Below are 23,904 nucleotides of genomic sequence, written 5' to 3' on the forward strand. Positions count from 1 at the left end.
ATGTGGGTCGGGTAAGAGACAGTCTGGTCAGAAGATTTATTGTTTTAGATGCATTATCTTCTGAGTAACATTGGCAATGTAGAGATTCCAGGAATACATGGTCTAGCAAGGTGCAGAGAGCAACATTGTCATAAGAGCTGGTTGAGAGTTTGGAGAGAGACAAGTACAGAAAAATATTACATAAATGATTCCCATAACCCTTGTTTGCCACTTACATGAATGACCCATTGCCTAGAGAGCGGGAATAGGACTGACCCCAATAAAGCCTGTTTAGGAATGTCTGTTCTTCAATCCAACATTTACTAGTTCCTTCCTATGCACTAACTAAACACTGTGCTAGACACAGAATCCGGCCATGACTACCAACACAGCCCTGACAGGAGCAAATGCTTATTTCAAAGCTACCAGCCTAAAATGTTTCCTATAGTTTTTATCCTATGGTCATTGCGCATAGTCCTTTATGGTTCTGCCATTTAGATGTTTGGCTTTTGAACTAAGGTTATTGAAAAAAATTTAAGAGAACATTAAGACTGACCAGGATAAAATGCTATCAAGGGTCTTTAGGCTTTCATCTACTGCGTTTGTCCCATGAAATCCTCTTCAGTGGCATTTGCTTAAAATTAAATAGCTACTACTACTGATTTCTAATTGGTAAACAAAAAATGTTTGGTGTGGCTTTACAGTGGGAACGTTATTAATGTTTTTGCTCCATTTTTAAAATATATTTTTTCCTATTTCTGCTTTTAATTAAATGAGTGCTAGCATCAAAGCCACATGACCTTTTGACCAGAGTCTTTCTAATTGACCAAAGCTTAGATGTGGAAAATGCAGCAATTACGCCTATTGCTGACAGGTTTTACTCTTGAGAAATTTTTATATGGGTGTCCTTGCTACTTCTTTCCTTCATCCTTTCCAGTATACCTGTGATTTTATAAACAGCTTCGTAATGTGAAATCCAGCTCCTCCAATTCACAGGTGACTTTTCAGCCTGTTTGCTTTATTGATTTATTTTAAACCTTTTAGTTCTGGAATAAGGTTTTAGAGCTTAGTTTCTTTGGAGTTCATGAGTCAATTCCATTAATTTGTGCTAAGGACAGGAGGATTTTTTCTGAACCACACAATTTGTTTCAGTGAAATCAAATGGCGACCTAGATTTCCAGAATCCCATTAGTATTCTTTCTGCCACATTTTCTTATTCTGGCTTTTAAGATGCAGTATTGCATATAAATAATACCTGAGTTTTTGAAAATAAATATTTCTGCTCTTAGCCAGCAAAATGAAACACTGGGACTGTGCTGGTGAATTTTAGTGAGGAGCCATTTACCCCTGACAAACTAAAACAATGAAAGAAAACAAGTCTACTCAGCCCCTCTTGGTCCCAGTCACTTCTTCATCTCAGTTTGCCTTTTCTAAAGACCAGAGATTCCTTTTTGGGATGGTTTTAAATGCTGGATCCTAGATTAAAAAAAATTTCTCTGAGAAATAGGTTAAAAGTAAAATCCTGCTATTGCAATGGTGTATTTTAAGAGCACTCCTGAAATTGGTTATAGAACATACATTTTGTCTGATTCTAATTATGTGTAACTTCAAAGTCATTTTGGTAATAGAAACTGCTATAACCTGTTATTAAACTAAGCATCTATTTTTTTCCAGAGATAAAAATTACTTTGGGAAGAACTTTTAAAATTTAAAAATCTCTTAATGAATCAGATCAACAAAGCCTAACAAAATGAAGGCTATGTATCTTTATTCATGACTCAAGCATACCTACAACTTAATTCAAAAATAATATATCTTTAATCTTTTGTGGTTATAGGTAAAAGGAGAAAAAAATAGTCTGTCTCTAAACTTTACTTGATGAAAAGTTAGTGAGATATAGACATTGACATATGTCTCTAAAATTGCATTTTCCAGGTAAATATCTATTTAGCTCCTGATTTTAAAAAAGTATCCTTTATTTATTTAGTGAACAAAATCAATACATAGGAAAAGAATGACCAGCTAATGTTAAGGAATTTTGAAAAATCCAAAATAGCAAAAGAGGGATAGGAAAAACTGAAGTACAGAAATAATAAAAGAAATAAATCAGCTAAACGGTCAAGCTTTCTGAATTTACTGAAGGAGGCATTTAGGGGATTAGGTGTTAATTTTTACATTCTCGTGCTGCAAAGAGATGATGGCATGACCTTCAGGGCCCTCACTCTTGTTTACATTGCTTGGCAAGCTTTAGGTGAATGCTTCTGTAGCACAGTAATACCTTCTCTTCGGATATACTTTTCATCTCAAAGCCATATATAAACAGCACACATCCAGTTCGAGGGGACCCTGAGGCACAAAGTAAAAGCAGAATGGATGTGATCATGGGAATATCCACAGTAAGGCGTTAACACCTACAATTAAATATGTCAGCATCAGACTTCCTGTTGTGCCACCCACCATTTCCCACAATTCAGCCAGCTGACTCATTCAAAACCTTAAGGCTAATTAGAATAAATTAGAGTCATTATTAATAAACAGGCAGAGTATGTCTCTTTATTCCTTACTGGAGTAAAATCACCCTTCTGAGTACTTCTGGAGTAAATGAATATCCAACTACTCTGTTGAATTACTAAGACTAGAATAATTCATGTATACTTAGAGAAGACATAAAATTTTCAGGACTCTGGGTTACTATTTGCCAGACAAGGGAAACTGGAAAGAAATTATTTACCCTATATTTATGAAGAAAAAAAATGGACAGACTTTGTTATGACTCTTAATAATGATGACTATAGTTTTATGTGTATGGTAGGATGAAGCAATCAGATATCTGATCTTGGCATTTCTGTCTACATGTTCATAATTCATCCAATGAAGGTAGTCAAAGAAAGCCTTTTGTTTTGCCCTTTCTTTTGAGTTCAGAAGTCTCACACTGTGCATAATAATATTTTTTCACTCCCATTAGGTGATGTAATGATAAGAATGTGTTTAAGATCAGCAGGTGAGACAATAAATGTAAGTACAATGTATTATTGACAGAAGCCAAAATACCCTTTCAAGTGATTGCGAGAAAACAATTCATAAGGAGTCAAAATCCCAAATAAGACCTTCACCTCAATTAGTGCTTATTTTTAGGGGTATGAAGTACTTCAATAAATTATTCCCTTTTTTTTCTATGAATTTAAAAACATTTAATAGACTTATAGGACTACAATTTACATACCATAAAATTCACCCATTGAAAGTATTCAGTTTGATGATTTTTAGTCACATTTAGAATTTTGCGAGTATCATCATAATCCAGTTTTAGAGAACTTATTTTACTCTAAGAATATCTTTCATGTTTGTTTTCAGTGAAAGCTACTCCCACTCCCAGTTCCAGGCAATCACTAGTATAGTTTCTATCTCTATAGCTGTGCTTTTTCTAGAAATTTTATATAAAAGGTGTGGTAGGCAAAATAAAATCAACCTAATGAAGTTTACACCCTTATCCCTGGAACCTGTAAGTATATTACCTCACATAGCGAAATGGACTTTACTGGGTGTGCTCACTGTTGTTGGCTTTGAAGACAGAGGAAGGGGGCCATGAACCAGGGAATGCAGGTGGCCACCAGAGGGGAGAAGTCAAGAAAACCAATTCTCTTCTAGAGTCTCCAGAAAGGAACAACACCAAAAACAATATCCAATATGAAAATAGTCAGTGATCTGTTTTGAAAGGATTGATAGTTATTTATTGATAATATGTAAGCACCATATACAGCCTTAAAAAGTTGGAGCTGTTCTTGTTCGCACCAAAATGGTAGAATACAGAGAGATTGGATAACATTTTAATATTCTACTACCTCTTCCCTCCCATGGGGCCACATTATAAAGATATTTTTCCTTTTAATTTCTATTTTGCTGTTGTATCATTATTACTAGTCTAAGAACCATTTAAACATTTAGGTGAAACAAACATTAGCTAGTTGTTAGTTAATATATTCCTTTTGCACAGTCAGACCATTCTAAAATATGAGTAGAAATGTCAAAATCTGAATATTCCCATTTACCTCAGACTCTGAAAAGAGTTAATATGGCATACTTGACATTTAGCCTAATTACCATAATCGCAATAAATCATGTAGGAAAATGTCAGTGAACTCAAAATAAAATCCTTCTTTTCAGATTAGCTGGTTTAATGGTTTTCTCCAAATCTCTATTTGTTTGGAGAGTCCTTGCATTACCAATTTATATTTAAATTGAGTTGTTTAACTACATAGAAGAAGAATATCTAGATGTCTTCTAAAATAATCTTAATTCATCTATTTGACATATGGAGTTATATTTTATTACAATTAAAGATAGCCCATTTATAGACTTTTATTTATACAAATTATAAGAGTATACACCTAGAAATAATAAGGTATGTCAAACTCATAGGTCACACTGGATATTACTTTTCCTAGGAGAGCTAATTACTGAACTTCAGTTTTTACTAAGATATCTGCCACTTGATGAAGTATGTCTGAATATACTACCTAGATTTTAATCTCTCTGTTTGAAAATTTTAAAAATTAATAAAGCTATGTTTATATCAAGACAGAAAATTGGAGGCTATTTTCAGCACTTAGCTATTGGTCATGAAATTTAGAAACTAAATATCCATATTAGTGGCATATTAGTTATTCTATCTAATAAAAGAGTAATATGCAAATTGACTGTCACTCCAACACACAAGATGGCCACCCCCATGTGGACACAAGATGGCCGGCAGGGGAGGGCAGTTGTGGGTGATCAGGCCAGCAGGGGAGGACAGTTGGGAGGGACCCGGCCTGCAAGGGAGGGCAGTTGGGGGCAATCAGGCCTGCAGGGGAGGGCAGTTAGGGGTGACCGGGCCGGCAGAGGAGGGCAGTTGGGGGTGATCAGGCCTGTAGGGGAGGACATTAGGGTGGAACCCAGGCCTGTAGGAGAGGGCAGTTGGAGGGGGACCAGGTCTGCAGGGGAGAGCAGTAGGGTGGTGACCAGGCCTGCAGGGGAGGGCAGTTGAGGGCACCCAGGCCTGCAGGGGAGGGCAGTTGGGGGGGACCAGGCCTGCAGGGGAGGGCAGTTGGGGGTGACCAGGCCCTCACAGAAGGGCAGGTGGGGGTGAACAGGCTGGCAGGGGAGGTCAGTTAGGGGCAACCAGACTGGCAAGGGAGCACAGTTAGGGGTTACCAGGCCAGCAGGGGAGGGCAGTTGGGGGTGACGAGGCCTGTAGGGGAGGACAGTTAGGAGAGACCAGGCTGGCAGGTGAGGGCAGTTAGGGGCAATCAGTTTGGCAGGGGAGCAGTTAAGCGTCGATCAGGCTGGCAGGGGAGCAGTTAAGCATCGATCAGGCTGGCAGAGGATTGGTTGCAGTGGTTCTCAACCTTTCTAATGCCGCGACCCTTTAATACAGTTCCTCATGTTGTGGTGACCCCCAACCATAAAATTATTTTCGTTGCTACTTCATAACTGTAATTTTGCTACTGTTAATGAATCATAATGTAAATATCTGTGTTTTCCGATGGTCTTAGGTGACCCTGCTAGTGGTTCTCAACCTGTGGGTTGCAACCTACAGGTTGAGAACCGCTATTGTAGAGCCTAAGACCATCAGAAAACACAGATCTTTACATTACGATTCATTAACAGTAGCAAAATTACAGTTATGAAGTAGCAACGAAATTTTATGGTTGGGGGTCACCATAACATGAGGAACTGTATTAAAGGGTCGCGACATTAGAAAGGTTGAAAACCACTGGGTTAGGGGGTGATCAGGCTGGGGTGATCAGAAGCGGTTAAGGGCAATAAGGCAGGCTGGCAGGCGAGTGGTTGGGAGCCAGCAGTTCTGGATTGTGAGAGGGATGTACCAGATTGGAGAGGGTGCAGACTGGGCTGAAGGACAGCGCCCTGCCCCCTCAAACCCCCGTGTGTGAATTTCATGCACTGGGCCTCTAGTTTACAAATAATTTTAGAAAGTAATTCATGAATGTCAAAAATAGTCTATGATGCTGAAACCGGTTTGGCTCAGTGGATAGAGCATCAGCCTGCGGACTGAAGGGTCCCAGGTTCAATTCCGGTCAAGGGCATGTACTTTGGTTGCGGGCACATCCCCAGTGGGGCATGTGCAGGAGGCAGCTGATTGATGTTTCTCTCTCATCGATGTTTCTAACTCTCTATCTCTCTCCCTCCTCTCTGTAAAAAAATCAATAAAATATATTTTAAAAAAATAGTCTATGATTACTTTTGTATAATTTTTAAAAATATTTTTATTGATTTCAAAGAGGAAAAGAGAGGGAGAGATAGAAACATCAATGATGAGAGAGAAGCACTGATTGGTGCCTCCTGCACACCCCACAGGGGATCAAGCCCACAACCCAGGCATGTGCCCTGACCGGCAATCGAACTGAGACCTCCTGGTTCATAGGTTGACACTCAACCACTGGGACACTTTGTATAATTTATTACTAACTTCTTGTTACTTTTTGGTTTTGGTTTTGCTTTTCTGGACAGCTTACAAATATCAATTGAAATAAACTTTCTTATGTGTTATTTCAAACCATTTAAAATAGTATCTGATGGGAGTTCTTTTTTATGAAGACACTGTAAAATTGTCAGTATAATACAAAAATGAGGTTGCCCTTATCACTACCAGTCTTATGTATTAGTTAAATTTGGCCATCTTTAAAATGATCCTGCTTGAATTGTTCCCCAGTTTTACCATTTATTATATGAGTTATAATAATTTTTGTTTTACTTTTGCAAAATGTTACACTTTAAATTTATAAATGTATGCACCACTTAGTATGTAGAGCACATAATACAGGAAAAGTGTCATCTTCTATTAAGTAAAAGGGGGCACACAATAAAAACAAGAGGGGGGGTAGCTTGAGTGATGGGGAACTGTGGGAGTCCTCCCACATCTGTCCATGTCCAGGAAATCCAGAATACTATTTACATGGTGGAGGGGAGGTATCTATTTACTTTTTAAAAAGAAAGTAAGGAGGGAAGCAATATTACATTTTGTTATACTATATTCCGACTTTGTATTACTGTATTACTTTCCAATATTTTGTTAACAAGAAAAGTCACTGATTTCATAAAGTAAAATCTTAATCTGTTTAGATAAATTAGCACTTCATAACTAGAAATATTGTGATTTTCATGGTTATTACAAAGTACTTCAAATGGTGAATTTCTTTATATATATGATTCTCTTTTGAGTAAAGATTTGAAGATTATTATAGTTCATTTAAGTCACCAAATAATTCCCAATCTTTTTTTTCTAAGTCACTTTTAAAGTATACAGTTTGGTATGTAATGAAAATATGCAAAGTTATTTTAATAAGAACTAAGAAGGTTCTCTTTGCAAAAGCAGCATTATTAATACATACTGCCTTTTTGCTTGTCTGTTTGTTTGTTTGTTTGTTTGTTTTTTGTGGTTACATTCTTAGATTTCCATAAAAATGAGAAATGTAAGTAAGTATTCACTTCCCAAACTGGTAGTTCAAACTATCACAATTTCTATAAATACAATTTCCTGCTATCAATAGAGAAAATAGAATTTTTCCAGCTAAGAGGCTAAGGAATGTCACTTGTGGTAATCCAGTGTTAGTGTTGTAATCAGTGTGGGTGGCTGAGTTTAAATGGACTTTTTACCTGTGTCTAAGATAAAATGGGCTTTGTTTTAGTCTTGCCTGGCATCCTGAGAAGTCTTTATAGCATGACTGTTTCTCCACCTTTCCAGCTCATTCTTTTCTCTAATTTTTTACTAAAAAAATTACATTTTGGAATGTAATGATAAAAAGGCAGCATTCACATTTCTCCAATGTGGTTAACTTGACTTCCTAAAAACATTAAGGGTGTTGCAGATGATAGTAGTAAATGTGATTTTATTGCTTTTAAAAAGAATTTTCTACTTCCTTTTTAAAATATTACAAGTAATATATTAAATATATATGCAGTAACATTTTAATGAAATGTCAAAAGAGAAAACAAAACGTTTAGTTTTTGGGCTATTATGAGAACTTTCAAAACTATTATTTAAAACTAGAGGACCAGTGCACAAAATTCATGCACGGGGAGTGGGGGTGTGTCCCTCAGCCCAGCCTGCACCCTCTCAAGAGATGTCTGACTGCCTGTTTAGGCCCGAGCCTACCGGAATCAGGCCTAAACGAGCAGTCAGACATCCCTCTCACAATCCAGAACTGCTGGCTCCCAACTGCTCGCATGCCTGCCTGCCTGATTGCCCCTCACCGCTTCTGCCTGCCAGCCTGATCACCCCCTAACCACTCCCCTGCCAGCCTGATCGACGCCTAACTGCTCTTGGCCCAATTGCCCTTAACTGCCCTCCCCTACAGGCCTTGTTGCCCCCAACTGCCCTCCCCTGCTGGCCCAGGTAACTCCTAACTGCCCTCCCTTGCCAGCCTGGTCACCCCTAACTGTCCTCCCCTGCAGGCCTGGTTTCCCCCAACTGCCCTCCCCTGCAGTACTGGTGCCCCCCAACTGCCCTCCCCTCCCAAGTCAGTCACCCCTAACTGCCCTCCCCTGCAGGCCTGGTCCCCCCAACTGCCCTCCCCAGCAACCCAGGACACCAAGCCTTCCAGCCCATCTCCCGCTCTGCTCTCTCATCAGGCTTGGCCTTCCTGCCCATCTCCCACTCTGCTCTGGGGCAATCCAGGACGTCAAGCCTTCCCCCCACTCTCCCGCTCAGCCTTCCCCCCACTCTCCTGGTTGCTGGGGTGACCCAGGATGCCAAGCCTTCCCACCCATCTCCTGCTCTACTCTGGGGTGACCCAGGACACCAAGCCTTCCCCCCGGTCTCCACAGGCTCCATGGCTCCAGCCGGTGCTGCCATTTTGGCCCATCAATTTGCATATTCCCTCCTTATAGGGGTGGGCGTGGCCATTTTATTGCGAAGTGACAGTTAATTTGCATGTTACTCTTTTATTAGATAGGATGAATGTTTCTCAAATATATTGAATAATAGTTTATTCTCTTTGTTGGCTCACCAAGTCTGAATTTGAATGTCAAATCCTTTTTTGTTTGTTTCTCTATAATTTTCAGCAAAATTTCTAGACAAAAATTATAGGCTAAAAATAAAAGGGAATGAGATTATGTGATACAGTAGCCTTTATTTATTTCAAAACAAATTTGGAATTGTTATATTTACTAATAACCAGCCTGGCTTTTCCTTTCAGTGACTTCATGACCTTATAATAATTTTAATTCTATTAAAGATTTTGTGTATCAGTTATGAATTAAGCTACTAAGACTTGACTTATAATTTTTTAAAATATATTTTTATTGATTTCAGAGAGGAAGGGAGAAGGAGAGAGAGATAGAAACATCAATGATGAGAGAGAATCATTGATCGGCTGCCTCCTACACACCCCCTATGGGGGATTGAGCCCACAATTCAGGCATCTGCCCTGACCAGAACTGAACCTGTGACTCTTCAGTCCACACAGGCTGACACTCTCTCCACTGAGCCAAACCAGCTAGGGCTTGACTTACAATTTTTACTATATGTAGACATTAAAGGAAATTTGCACATCAGAAACTTTTCCATCAGGAAATAAAGGGTTTATTTTTCTTTATAAATATTTGTGATTCTATGTGTGATTGTGTGTGTATTTGGGCCTAATTGTATACTACCATCTAATATTTTTAAATATGAGATTATTATTAAACTAGAGGCCCATTTCACGAAGAGATTTGTGCAATAGGCCTTCCTTCCCTTGGCTTCCAGCACCGGTTTTTCTCCAGCACCTGGGTCTCAGGCCTTCGCTCCGGCCAGAGTCTGCCTTCTTTGTCTTTGCTACAGGCGCCGGCCAGAGTCTGCCATCTTTGCTGCAGATTGCTGTCTTCATCTTTGCTGCAGACTCTGGCCGGAGTCTGCCATCTTCGTCTTCGCTGCAGACTCCAGAATCTGCAGTCTTTGTCTTCGCTTTTGCAAGAGTGCTGCTCCTGTAGATCCCTTCGCCCCCCACCCTCCCTCTCATAGCAGGTGTCCTGCCCCGGCTGGGGCCTGGAGCAGCTGGGCGGCTTCCATCTTTGTCTTTCTAATTTGCATATTTCCTCCTGATTGGCTGGTGGGCATAGTGGAGGTACAGTCAATTTACATGTTTGTCTATTATTAGATAAGACTACAAACTAAGAGGATTTAATTTATAGTTTAAAAGCTCAGACAATAATAAAAAATAAGAGTTGTTATTTGGATTTACTGGGGTCAAAATTCAGTACCAAATATCATGGGCATGGTCCTTTATAATTCCTGGTATTTTTTACTTTTGAGGGTATCTTGATGTACTATTTGGTCTCCTAGTTTTACCTTCCTGTTTGCCAAGACAAGTCTCAATGAGGTGTAGAAAATATATTTGGTGCCAAATAACACAGTGTGGTTGAAAAACACTTGCCTCATATAAATATAGTCTCGGTGAGAGAATATCTAAGATTTGCCTCTCCAACAATAATACCACATGGTCTTGGAAAAATCCTGGTATTGTTGCTTTAATTTGTTTATATGCAGAATTTTAAGGGTTTAATCAATATCATTAAACACAAGATGATTCTTCATTCACATTGTTAGTATAAAATTCTTTGTAAAATATAAAAACAGAAAAGTAGTGTTTGGTTTCAATATAACATTTTCTTTCAAAGGGTTGTGGCAGAAATAGTTGTCTAGAAGAAAAAGAAATCCTTGATATAATAAGAAATCCTTGATATAATAAGATAATACTAAAGAGATTGTTGCCGATAATATTATAACTCATTGACTATTATCCAGAAAAAGAGGTTTCAACAGTATGACATTGTACTTATTGCAGTAAATCTTTGCTTGATTTTTATGTCTTCTTTCTTGTGATGAATTACAAAGCAGCTGTTGCAATGGCCCTGCTCCATGCCATATTTTATGTTGTGGTCAAGGCTTATAAGTGAAGCTTTTCTTCACTGCTTGATGTAGCAATGCTCTTACAGATGTGTTATATAAGGTGAGTTAGCTGAAACCGGCTAGTCAAGGACTATTGCAAAACTCCTGAGAGTTTTGTGTATCTTCCAAAAGCTTATAGCTACAAACCAAATTTTGTTTTCAAGGTTCCTATAAGACCTAAATTTGGAGTTCCTGGAAAATAATTCACACTACTTCTTTGGATGCTTCTTTCTCCCTAGAATTATATTATTGATAGCCATCACCTTTATGCAACATTGCCATAATGCTGACATTTCTATCATAAAAAAAAGATGACAATGGTATTCTTGCTTTCTTGGCATCCACAGCACTACCTTTTCTTTACTATTACTTGCCAAGTACAGTATTAAAGGCCCCAGGGGAGTTGGCAAGGTGGAAGTAGAGATTTGTCATCACCATGCCAGTTTAAAATTCTCTGTTGAAATTCTCCCTCTTTTCATCTTTTTTGGATTTTCTTTTTTGTCTACATGAACACACTATTCATATTTATTTTAAACTCTATGTTTGTTGTCTACAATGTCAGGATTTTTGTTGACCCATTTTTCCTGTTTTTCTCTTTATGATTGGTCACCTTTTTTCTCTCTTTGTAAGTCTAGAAATTTGTGGTTGTATGTATGTAAAAGAACTTTGGTCTCCAAAAAGTATTTTCCACCAACTAGATCTCCTCCTTTAAGTTATTAGGTAGATACAGTGAAAGTTTGATGACTTTAACTCAAGGGTAAGGCTGTGTTATTGTTTAATAAGATTCAATCTGCCTTGAGTTTGTCTGCTCCTTAGGAATAATCCTTCAAAGATATTAATGGAGAACTTTGTCCAGTCTCTGCTGCAGGAGATTGGATTTTTTTTATGAAAGTTTTTGAGCTTAGCTCTTTAGCTGTCCACTCCATTCAAGTTTCAAATTCTAGGAAAAGTCTTATGAGGGGAGCTGACCATGCTTTGGAGGCAGGCTCCTTCCCTTTAGTGTGATTTTTTTTCCCAATCACTAACAGATTTTGAGAAATTTCATTTTGTCTTTTAGAACATTTGGCCCAACGCACAAGCCTCCTGAGTAGTCCTAGAGTCTGCCAAAAAACAAGCTTAAGTATTATATTATAAATAATATTTGTAAATGTTAAATGGTAAAGGCAGTATTTCTCTCTAGAGATATTACATTAAAACTGATATACTAGTAAAATGAGAATGTATTTTGTTACTAATATTTTTAACAACTTACATACAATTAACAAACATTTACTGGTATGATCTTTCACATTATTGTTTTTATACTTAAGTAAATTTTAAAATGATGACCTTTGAAAACATTTCAGTCAAGATAAAATTCTTATTATAGAAGACTCATTTCACTAACTTTCTTTTAGTGATGTCCATGTGGTTTCCATTGATTAAGTCATTTCTATTACTTAAAAGTGAACAAGAACTGGTTTTATCCCCATTAAAGATTAAAAGTTGTCAAATAAATACTCAGTACAGTAAAATGAAGATAAAAGAAAGGCCAGAAAATGATATTTTACTCCTTTTCCCAGGCTCTGTCGCTAATCCTATCACTCCAGCATGGGTGAGGTGTGTTAAAGGAGAGGAGTAACGGGCAAGTTTGGAAATTTTTCAAGTTCATGTTTATTTAAACTTTAGTCTCTAGAAAGCTACTCTCTGCATATTATCATAGCCACACCTACAATGGCTTGATTAGAAATTGTTGCTAACCTCTCTAGTTGAAGCAGAAAGTATGAGGCTATGTTTCTCACACAGAATCAATGAGACATTGTGAATATATAGACAAAAGCCTTTTGAAACAGGACGTGTATTTTTTTTTGCAACCCATAAGCATTTGTCTCACTAATTAAGCCAAGATGATTTTAATGAGAAATTGAGACTAAGGATTAGTGAGTTATGTTCTAATTAAATGCCACTAAAATATGAAAAATAATTAAGAGGACACAAAAAATCAGGATAAAAAAGCAAAGAATATTCTTTGCATTATAATGTTGCATATCAAAGCAATAAATCTATTGAAAGTACTCTAAAATTGCAGGTACTCTAAAAATATTAATACAAGAAAGCGATCAAATTATTCCTGATTTCTTAATGCACTGCTAATTAAAGGTTATTCTAAGTATCTGAATTTTATTATACAATTAAAATCACCAAACAAAAATACTCTCAATTGTTGAAAAACTTAATTCATGGAAACACTCCATTAACATATGTTAAGAAATACTCCATACAACATATGTATCACTGATAACATGTCTGAAAGGATATATATATATATATATATATATATATATATATATATATATATATGTATATATATATACCAGGACAATTTTTGTGTTTCAGATGAGAAGAAAACCAACTCAAATCAACTTAAGCAGAAAAGAATGTATCAGTTTGTGCAGCTGAAAATCAAGTTTGAACAAATTTCAGTCATAGGGCAATCCCCAACTCATCAATATGGATGGATGGATGGGTATGAGGGGTAGAGTTGGAGGGAATGGGCAGGTGGAGGGAGACATTAAGGTTTTTGATTGGCCAAATCTGGACCAAGGGCTCTAATCCTGGAACCACAGACTAAAGTAAAGGGAATGTGGATATCCGAGCCAAAACTTGAGGATGAGGTTGCATCAAGGGGTAGGGAAAATAAAAGTTTGAAGGCATGAATGAAAAAAAGAGAGAGAAGAAAAAAGAAACAAGAATACTAAAGGTCAGTTTTCTTTGGGTAGCTGGTAACTGCAGTTGAGTTTTTGTTCTTTATAATCTCTATTCTCTAATGTAAAAAAATAAACTAAAATATTTGCAGTTTTTATTGTGAAGTGCAAAGATAATAAAGAATTAAATTAATACTAAAACCAAAATTATGATTATATACAGACACCTAGACTCCAGGTAAGTGCTCCATGTTGGTGAATTTCTAGCTCAGCTAACTCATAAATAGTCATGTACATCTGGAGTTTCTGGGCATTGCTAAGGGTAGTAGTGATTTTGAGGGTTGGAGAAAAGGGCGCACACTAGTTCCCCTCTTCAGGAATATATCTGGCCAGAGTTAATGCCAGAAATATGTACATCAGGACTTAGGCAAAAACACTTTTAGACTCTAAATTAATCTTGGAGTGTCTAAACTCTCCCTTTGGAATTTTAATCTGTTCAGTATGAATCAAGAGATGCAGCTTAGTTCAAGAAACAGAAATTCAATCTTTGCAGTCAGAATCCCAGTATGAAAATTCATTCCATAAATATATTTCAGTCCCTATAAAATAGGAGATGCAAGATTGGTGCACTGCAGTTTTCAACATGCTATTGAAAAGGAAGCACTTACAAAATAGGCTTATTAGAAATTAAAATGGGTTTCATTTTGTTATTATAATAATTTTCTATGTAAAGAATTACAATATAGCTGATTTCTTGTTATATGTTATTCCAAAGGCAACTGTCTTAAGAAAGAATGGGTTCCACCAAAGAAAATATGTTGTCTTAAATTGTAAATAGGAAATGACATTTGATGGTTTATAAGGCTTGTCTGCTTCTAATGATGAACATCATAGTTAAGTATGAAAAAATCTACATTTTCCTATAAATTATTTCTTTTGAAACAAGCAAAAGCCTTAGTTCCAGAACCATTTATCCTCAAATTCACACTAATATTTTAAGCAGCATTGTCAATTATTTGGCAAGTAAGTTATTGGTAATATCAAAATATTTCCTTGCTAAAAGCACACTCAGAGTGAACCCTAATGTGAAATATGAACTTTGGGTGACATGATTTCTCAATTTTTGTTCACTGATTGCAAAACATGTACCACTCTGTTGTGGGATGTTGAGAGTGGGGGAGATTATGTGTGTAGGTGAGGGGAGTAGAGGGTATATGATAATTGTACTTTCCACTCAATTTTGCTTTGAAACTAAAACTGCTCCAAAAAAATTAAGTTTATTGATTTTTTTATTTTAAAATATATTTTATTAATTTCAGAGAGAAAGAGAGAGGGAGAGAGATAGAAATATCAATGATGAAAATTATTGATCAGCTGCCTCCTACACACCACCTACTGGAAGTTGAGCTGCACCGGCAGACAAAATTTATTGATTTCTAAAAAGTCTATTCATAAATATGTTTCACAGAGTTACATGTTATTTTTAAAAGCATCGCAATAATTACGTTCATAGTGGCATAAAGTTGAGCTATTCACAAAACGTATACTCTCAATTTGACTTGTGTTCTTTAAGTCCTCCTTTCTCAATTATCTCATACTGATATAATTAATATTTTAAAAAAAATTAATTCCTTCAGTTTCTATTATTTCTGGAGTCTCCTGGAGGTGGATCTCTACCCACCTTTATAAATACATGCAGTACAATCACTTTATCCTTCTAGGAACATTGCACTTACACGTTTGTGAAGAAGTCAGTAAAAAAACAAACAAACAAAAACACTCACCCATCTGTTTGCTTAATAGAATATTTTGGTCAATGAGGCTGGTGTTTGGAACTAGGCAAGCCTGGTGGCATAGGACTTTAGCCAAACATCTCAAACTATTTTTCTAAATGTTTTAGGTCCAACAAAATACAAAGCTGGTTTTACCAAGTGCTTCTTCTCTTTAGTTTTTTAATTTGTGCACATTGTGAGGAAAATGTAATCCATCTGTTTCATTGGCACTTAATTCAACAAATTATTGTTTTGTAAGATGAATCTGATGTCCAAGAAGCCTTGTGAGCCTTTTTATGAGCATTTAAAAACCTCCACCCTCCTCCTCCCTGACCCATCAGAACCCCTGGGAAGTGGGGTTTTCCAACGGCAAATAGATTTTGAAGTTTAGAAGGCACCGGTTTAGTGAAAAATACTGGGATCTTAATATTCATCATCCTAGAATTGTCTAGTACCACCAGAAGGATTCATTGAAAATACAGTATAATGGATTCATAATTAGTCTTTAGACCCCAATTTCTTGGCATCTTTTTAATTATTTCTAATCTCAATTATCACTGTTGTGTGATGCATGGCCCCCAGCCTATATAATTTCTTTTTTTCTGTCCTCTGAGCATTAACAGGTTATGTTTTCCTCCAAAGGCATTGACTACCTCTAAGTGATTCCATTTCCCTGGGGGCTGGCTCCATATACACTTGTGTATGTTTGCCTTATTTGTGTTGGCATGCATATTTCCTATTATTACCTCTGCGGAATCTTGGTGTGTGTTACGTTTAAGAAACTTTTATGAACTCTTACATTTGGAAACACTGGGTTAAAGGAAGCTAAAATGATTTCTTTACTTCAGGATCTGGGGGCCTTTGCTATTTAATAAGCACTGAGTGTCCCCTGGAGAGGACAGTATATGGAACACTGCAGAAATGTTCTGCCATGGAACACACTTTTCTCAGAGCATCTGGTCAACTAGGGATCTGTGGGGGAAAACTTGGAAAATTCTGACTACATCTTCCCTTTTTGCATTTATTTAATTTCTCTCCTGGTGTCTAGTGTCTATTGTCTAAAGAAAGACAGCAAGAGGCCTTCTTTTTAAATTTAATTGCTTTTTCATTAGAAAAGACAGGATTGTTCTGTTTGACTCAAGAGACAGGCCTACCACCAAGAGAGTAAAGAATATTTTCTAACTATTTGAATGTAAATTCCCACTTGATTTTATTGCTCAGTGGGTGGTGTGGCAGCGAGGCTTTAGAAGATCGTATTTCTTTGATTAATCTCTACCAAATTGTTCTACTATATACACCTTATCTGTGTGGGTTTTTTTGGGGGGGAATGGTTATTGGTTTACTTAAATAAAATCCTGTGAGATTGGTACATATTTGCTAAACTGGAAAAGAGGAACTAGAATGAAACTTTTTAATAGTCTAAAAATAAAAGAAATCGTATTGGAAGGTTTTTCTAAAATGGAAAGATCTATCTATCCCTCCATGCATACATATAAGGGTATGGGATTTTGGAATTTTTTTATTTCCTATGTAATTCTGAGATTAACTTATCTAAAATGCCTTTTCTGTATTTGGCTCAATCCCACACCTCCATTTGCTACCTGGTTAAGGAACCACCTTGGGAGTTGAGGGGGTGGAGAAACTGTTTGTCTGAAAACATCCATGAAAACAATCCCATCTTTTGTGAGAGCTCATATAAATCTTTCAATTTACAGATACCTTAGGAAGTGTGTGTATGTATGTGTGTGTGTGTGTGTGTGTGTGTGTGTGCATGCGTGAGTGTGTATGTAGGAAAGGGAAGGAGGTCATGAGTTCATGACTCAGAAGAGGAAAAAACAACTTCTACCCTTTTCTCTGATGAGGCAATTCTACCCCAGGAGTTACACATTCTCTCTTGAGCAGTTTCTTTTTGCTCGAACCATTGTCAGGGCATCGGATGCCACCTAAACATACAGCTATTGTTTATTGAAATCACTTAGCTCAGCTTGTATTCCATCCCCCAGTTCGCTCTAGAATTGTCAACAATGATGCTGTCTTGCACTGCCCTGATTCTGCAAGTAGCCGTCAGTGCTGTTCCTATTAACAAAGAAAGGGAATCCCAAAGGACTCATAACTTTCTGTTTACATTACATGTTTTTTGCATCACACATGCCTCTATAAATTCATATATTCTTTCATGTGACTCTTTATTCACTTATATTTATTAATGTGTGTATTCATCTAGTTAGCAAACATTTTATTTATTCAGCACCTACTATATAGAGATTAAGGGTGTTTCTAAAGATTCTCACTTTATAATCAAGTAAAAGGCATTCCAGATTTTCTGCAAAAGACTTCCAGATGAAATGTAAATACAAAACTGCATAAATATTAAAGGCTAATAGCAACTTAATGACAGGTTTAATTTACTTTATCTTACAAATCATGATATTTTTCTTAGGCTTATATAAAATCGACATAATTTTAGAATCAATACTGGGTGCAGAATCACAAGGGCAAATATTTTGCTTAAATATAATATTCCAAATAACAAACTGAGTCAATATTCTAAATTTTTCATGGATTTCAACTTCTGGTTGTCTTATGGTTTTATTTTAGTTATTAACTGAAATGTTATTTTGGAATGAAAATATCTTAGAGGTAGAATGGTTTAGTTTATAGGAAAAGTCCCATAATGAAATTAAATGTTATATTTACTCCTATGTTTTCTTGTGTTAGATAAAATTTAGCTAGTATGGAGAAAGTACACTATTGCTCTAAAGAAGTTTTCAAAACATTTAAAAACAAAATAATTTTCCTTTTATGTCTCTATCACCGGCTCTCAAATATTTGTAATTCTAGTCTTCTTTCAACAAAGCCCCCTTTTCTCTGCTTCTGTTGATATCAGAAGAATAGTTGCTTATATTCAATGTATTCATTTTTTCCCTTCCTTTTTCTATTAAATAAATGCTAATTTGGCTTCACCTCAGTCGTGCTCCCTAAATTCAATCCTACCAGTTGCCAAAGCTGTAAATATTGGGAGTCATTATTGATTCTGCTCTACCTCTTACACCCCACATCCAATCCATTAGGTAACAAGCCTCAGTGTCAGGATTCTCTGGGGGTCTAACTGAGAACAGGTACAAATCACTAATCTCATTGTTGTCAATAAATCAAATAAGCAATGCAACAAACTGATCAAAACCATCCTGAGCCCAGTTGGAGTGGCTCAGTGGCTGAGCATCGACCTATGAACCAGGAGGTCATGGTTCAATCCCCAGTAAGGGCACATGCCCAGGTTTTGGGCTTGATCCCCAGTGGGGAGCATGCAGGAGATAACTGATCAATGATTCTCTCTCATCATTGATGTTTCTATCTCTCTCCCTCTCCCTTGCTCTCTGAAATTAATAAAAATATATATTTTTAAAAAATAACCATCCTGAAACTTGCCTTGGACTCATGGTTACAAAGCAACACTATTTTTTTCAGTATATTGTATGCCTCAACTATAGGTTAATACCATCCAGATACATCTCCTACTTAAGTACAACAGCTCAGGCCAATTCCAGGCCTGCTAGAATTAACCATCACAGAATGACCTCCATTACTTCTGGCCTTAATCATTGCAACTTTCCCTAATTCCATTTTGATGCTTGATCATCTATATTTAACATAACAATGAGAGTGATCCTTTCAAAATACAAGTCAGAATGTATCACTTCTAAACCTTCCAGGAATTTCTTCCTCTCCTGGTCTAAAAGACTCCAACAGTGTCGAAGCTCAACCTCCTTCCTTTTCGAGCTTCATCTACTATAACTTCCCTCTTGCTTACTCCCCTCTAGTCACACTGGGATCTTTGTGCTTTCTGTTCCCTCTCCTGACACAATTTTCCTCCATACAGTGGCTTGGCTTCCTTCTCATCTTATTCAGGTCTATTCTCAAATGCCATCTCAACTACCTCAACTACCCCACTGACGACTGAAAACACCCCTTTCTAGTGTTTCCTTTCCATCTTCTCAGATTTAATTTTTCTCCAAATAACTAATAATTATTCAATATACTATATGTTTTATTATCTTTTCTTTATCGTCTGTCTTCTCCATTGATTATAATCCCTTTGAGGAAAGAAATTGTGGACGAAAGGAGCCACATGCTAACCTGACAAGCTCAGGGGAGGCCTGCGTGGCAGTCTTGCAAACTCAGAGACCTGGAATAACCACAAAGGATGGTTTGAAAATTAAATATTTAACTACAAACAGGTTATAGTGGGCAGTCATTCCTAAGCTGATACCTTCCCTGACAAAGATCAACTTAGATCTTCTTTCCTGAGCCCATTTGCCTTTTCGCCTCTAAGATAACATATCTGTGAGATGTCTGGGTAACTTGTAACTTCCTTCTTTTGCTGGAGCCCCTGGGGCACAACCAAATGTGGTAGGCGCCAGGACAGATGCCTCAAATTCCTTCATTATCCTGTTAATTGTTCCTGTACCCACCTAAGTATGTGTCCATCATTTTACTTTTTGTCCAATCCCAGGGGTTTCCCACCATTTGACTTTATCCAATGAATTTCATGTAGCCCACCTATGTCCCTCCTTTGATGGCAATGCTTAAATACAGATGTAACCCACCATTCTTCGGAGCATAATCTCAATTCGTTGAGGTTCTGCTTCCCGGCATATGTCGACAGTTTGGCTCAAATAAACTCACTAAAATTCTTTACAGGTTTCAATGGTTTTTTTTCGTTAACATTACTTGGCGTAGTCGTGGCAGGATTCCAAAGAAAACTCACCCGGGATCATCCCTTGGACATGGACTTGGAGCTAGGATCCAGCAAAGGGCCCCTTGAGCCCACCGGTTCTCCGCCCATTGGGTGAACGTGGGTGAGTCGTCTCTTGGATCCAGGACCTTCCCTCGCTTTGGTAGAGGGTCTGACTTTATTTGAGCTGTTTTAAAATCCTCGAGGTGGAACCAGGGTTGACAGAACCCCAGGTTAAGGGTTGGCAGAACCCAGGCTAAGGCGGGACTGGAGAAAAAAAAATGGGTGGCTGGTTTTGATTTTGGCTTTTCAATTGGAATTGCTGAGAGTCTGAGCAAAAGTAACTTTCGCCGTATAAATGAGCTGAACTCATTCAGCTCCGAAGATAAAGGGGCAACATTTTCTTTATTTTTAAAGAATAGTCCGATTCTGAGGTGTTCTTAGGTGACTAAGAATTTTGTGGAAGTGTCAGAAATGCAGGAGCCCCATCTGGAAGTTCCGACACAACTGTAATTAACTAAATGGCTTTTCTAGGGGGCCACCATAAGGTTTGGTCTGCCCGGGCCCCAAAATTTTTGTGGTTTTAGACAGCCGGGAGAGAAACTGAGGCCACATTTGACCTACTACATAACATATCTAAAGTTTGCTCAGACTACAGATATCCAAAAATAAAAAAATTTAACATGGGAAATTGTGCCTCCAAGGCTAGAAGCTCCCAAGACCCCAGCCCTCATTTAACACTCCTGATAAGAAGCCTTTACTTGCAAGTACTTAACAGAAATGAGAAAATTTAACCAGAAAATATTAACTGAGGAATGGCCAGAAAAAAGAAAGAAAAAAAATGCAGTTTGTTTGGGGTACCTATGTTAATATTTTGCATGCAGAAAAAAAAAAAAAATGCCGGCTCTGAAATTAAAGTGAATGAGTATATGGGAAGCGTATCTTGATTTGGAAACTAGAAGCTTCTAAGAAAAAATTTTCTTCCAATAAGATGGAAATTAATAAAAAAGATTTTCAGAGACTGTTTCAGAACTATTTTGAAGTTAACAAATGTCTACAGCCATTTTTGAATAGTCCTTTGGGAATGTACTGAAATTCTAGAGAGAGGCAGTTCCCGAACCGGGGACAAAAGACACTGCTTTGGTAATTTTAATGCTAGACATTCTCTGGTGTAAATTCTTAGTGTGTTTTCTGCGCGCCTGTATAAGAGTGTTGACGTTTTTGTGTCTCTTTGTTGTTGTTTAATTTGTTGAAAGAAGAGGCAACTCCCGCTTTGGGGAAGCCTAGTTGTGTGTTGTGTGGTTGAAAGCGTGAGAGAGATTGCAAGAACGTCCCAGCAGCTGCCAAGAATTCTTATTAATCTTGGGGGCTCTTCTTGCTCTCCCTCTCAGGGTTCAGCCTCCAGAAACAGCTAGTGAGATTTCTGTCTGTTTGTCTGAAATATAATTGTGGCTGTCTATCTTTTAGGGATTTGGTTTGCTCTTTCCTTATTTGTTGTGAGAATAAACAAATCATCTTCTCTGTCAAAGAATAGTTTAGACAGCCTCCATTTTGGACTGTGACTTGGCAGCCACCATGTTGGCCGCATGGTTTGCTTCTTCCCTTGAAAGAGCAAGGGCCAACCCCTCCCTTTGAATTAGCCAATCGGGAAAGACCGTGTGCCTGAGCTCCAATCAAGAGCAAGGACAGGTCACGTGCGTTGTTAAGGCACTCTGCTTCAGAAAGAAACTTGCAGAGATTCTCAGAGCCAGGTTCAAACAGGAAACTTTAGGAGGGTAGCATGTGTCCAGTCAGGGACACTGGCAAGCCAAGAGTCATGATTCCCTGTGGGGGCGTCTGCCAGTGATACTCTGGGTATTTGCGTTTCACATATTGGGAGTTTATGTATTATTTTCAATGCTCAATACACTGCTTGCAATAAGCCATGTGCCTCATTTTAAACTCTTACATATTATTCTTTATATGTTGAAATTATAATTGAATCTAAAGGTATACAAATTTTATATTATTCTCTATGTCATTTTACAGGGATTATTACTTACCAAGAAGTTGTTGTCTTGGAATGTTATATTTTATAGAAAAGCAAAGTTTTTATCAAATCTATAACCATGCCACTTTTAAATTTTTGTCATTTGTGGACAGCTTTATTCTGATGCATTTGTAGGTATATATGTCTAGAAAAATCCATGAAAAGGACTCAGATTTACTCTAACTTGCAGGCTTCTAAGCAGGTCATATTTTGAACTGGATGAAGATTTATAGAACTTCAAGGAATAAATAAACAAAAACAACTATGGGACTAAATGAATTGAAGATAATTATTCTTATGATTCTATTTAAAATATTGTTGACTCTTAAATCTCTTGTTTCCTGAATATAGGGAAAAGTAAAGAGCAGACATTCTGCATTATAGGAACTAACAAATTGGTAACAGATTCATTTCACAGTGCGCTCCAGGGAGACGAAGCGTTCAAAGATCATGGCTTACAACCAGGAGATTTGCTGTCTTAGAAAAGACACCAAATAAAAAACTCTCCAACCTCATTGGAGGGGACCTTACCAGGTATTACTAACTAACCCATGTGCAGCTAAGCTTAAAGGAGTTAGCTCATGGATTCACATTTCTCATTTAAAAAAGGCATCTGACTGAATGGACATCTACTCCCATCTCTGACACCATCTCCGTCTGCAGCGGAGATCACAGACTTTTCAAGGACGAGAAGTCGCTGACCACGGAGGCAGACAGCTATCCCAAGATGACGTCAACAAGGCCTGTATACTCACAAACTGATAGCTTGTTTTTATATCATCTGATTGATACTGATTGAATGTACATAAAATGATTTTCATATTATTATTATCCTTATGGTTCCCTAGTGGAAACAATGTCTACCCCCCAGACCTCTTTCTTTATTAGATATGAAAAATTTAACTTAGATACCTGCTAACCTTTCCTACCTACTATACAATGATGTTCTGGTTATCAGGTATGATAGTGAAATTAATGCCTTGTTAGCCACACATTGGTCTTCTGCTATCAATATAAGCTTTGGTTGTTGTTGTTGTTGTTTTCTGGCTCTATCTATTATAAAGGACCCACCTTAGGCAAATACCTCCAAGAATATTTCCCTGATAATTCCACTGGTAGAATTGTATATGGATGTAATCTGGATGAATATTGTATGGCTATAGAGATGGGTGATGAATAGCTAAGAAAAACACCTGGATATGATGGCCAAAGGCTTGCAGCAGCCTGTCCTATCTGTCATAGCATACCATGTCCTCGGACTCACCAGCCATGCTCTTGTGGCTGGATGTCTGTGAAACAAGAAAGAAATCAATGGATCCCATTTCAGAAATTATTGACATCATTTGGTGGGTAGAGATGTTTATAATTACCCCTCCATCCTTGCATCCTGGATGCTTGTGGGAAGCCCTATGGAATACTCAAACTCTAGCTCATTTGGGGGTCACCTTCCCATTTAACTATGGCATGGGAAACTCAACATTTTGGGCTCCACTCAGTATACCCTAACTGCTCCCAAGCCATAGCTACCCAATGGCAACAACATTTCTGGTGGATCCAACAACATTGGTCTCCCTAAAAGAAGCAAAAGAGGAATACTTGGAGGAGCAGGGGCTGGCCTTGGTATCCGGGACAAGCTGAAGTTGTATGTAGCTAATGAAGAATGTCATTCATTAGAAAAAGATTTTTATCTCAAATAGGTCACATAGAGGGAATGCTGTTTCTGGAAGAAGGAACAACAGTGGGAAGCAGCATGGAAAGATAATAAAGCCTTAGTT

Source organism: Cnephaeus nilssonii (assembly GCF_951640355.1).
Source record: "Cnephaeus nilssonii genome assembly, chromosome: 9".
Taxonomy (NCBI): domain Eukaryota; kingdom Metazoa; phylum Chordata; class Mammalia; order Chiroptera; family Vespertilionidae; genus Cnephaeus; species Cnephaeus nilssonii.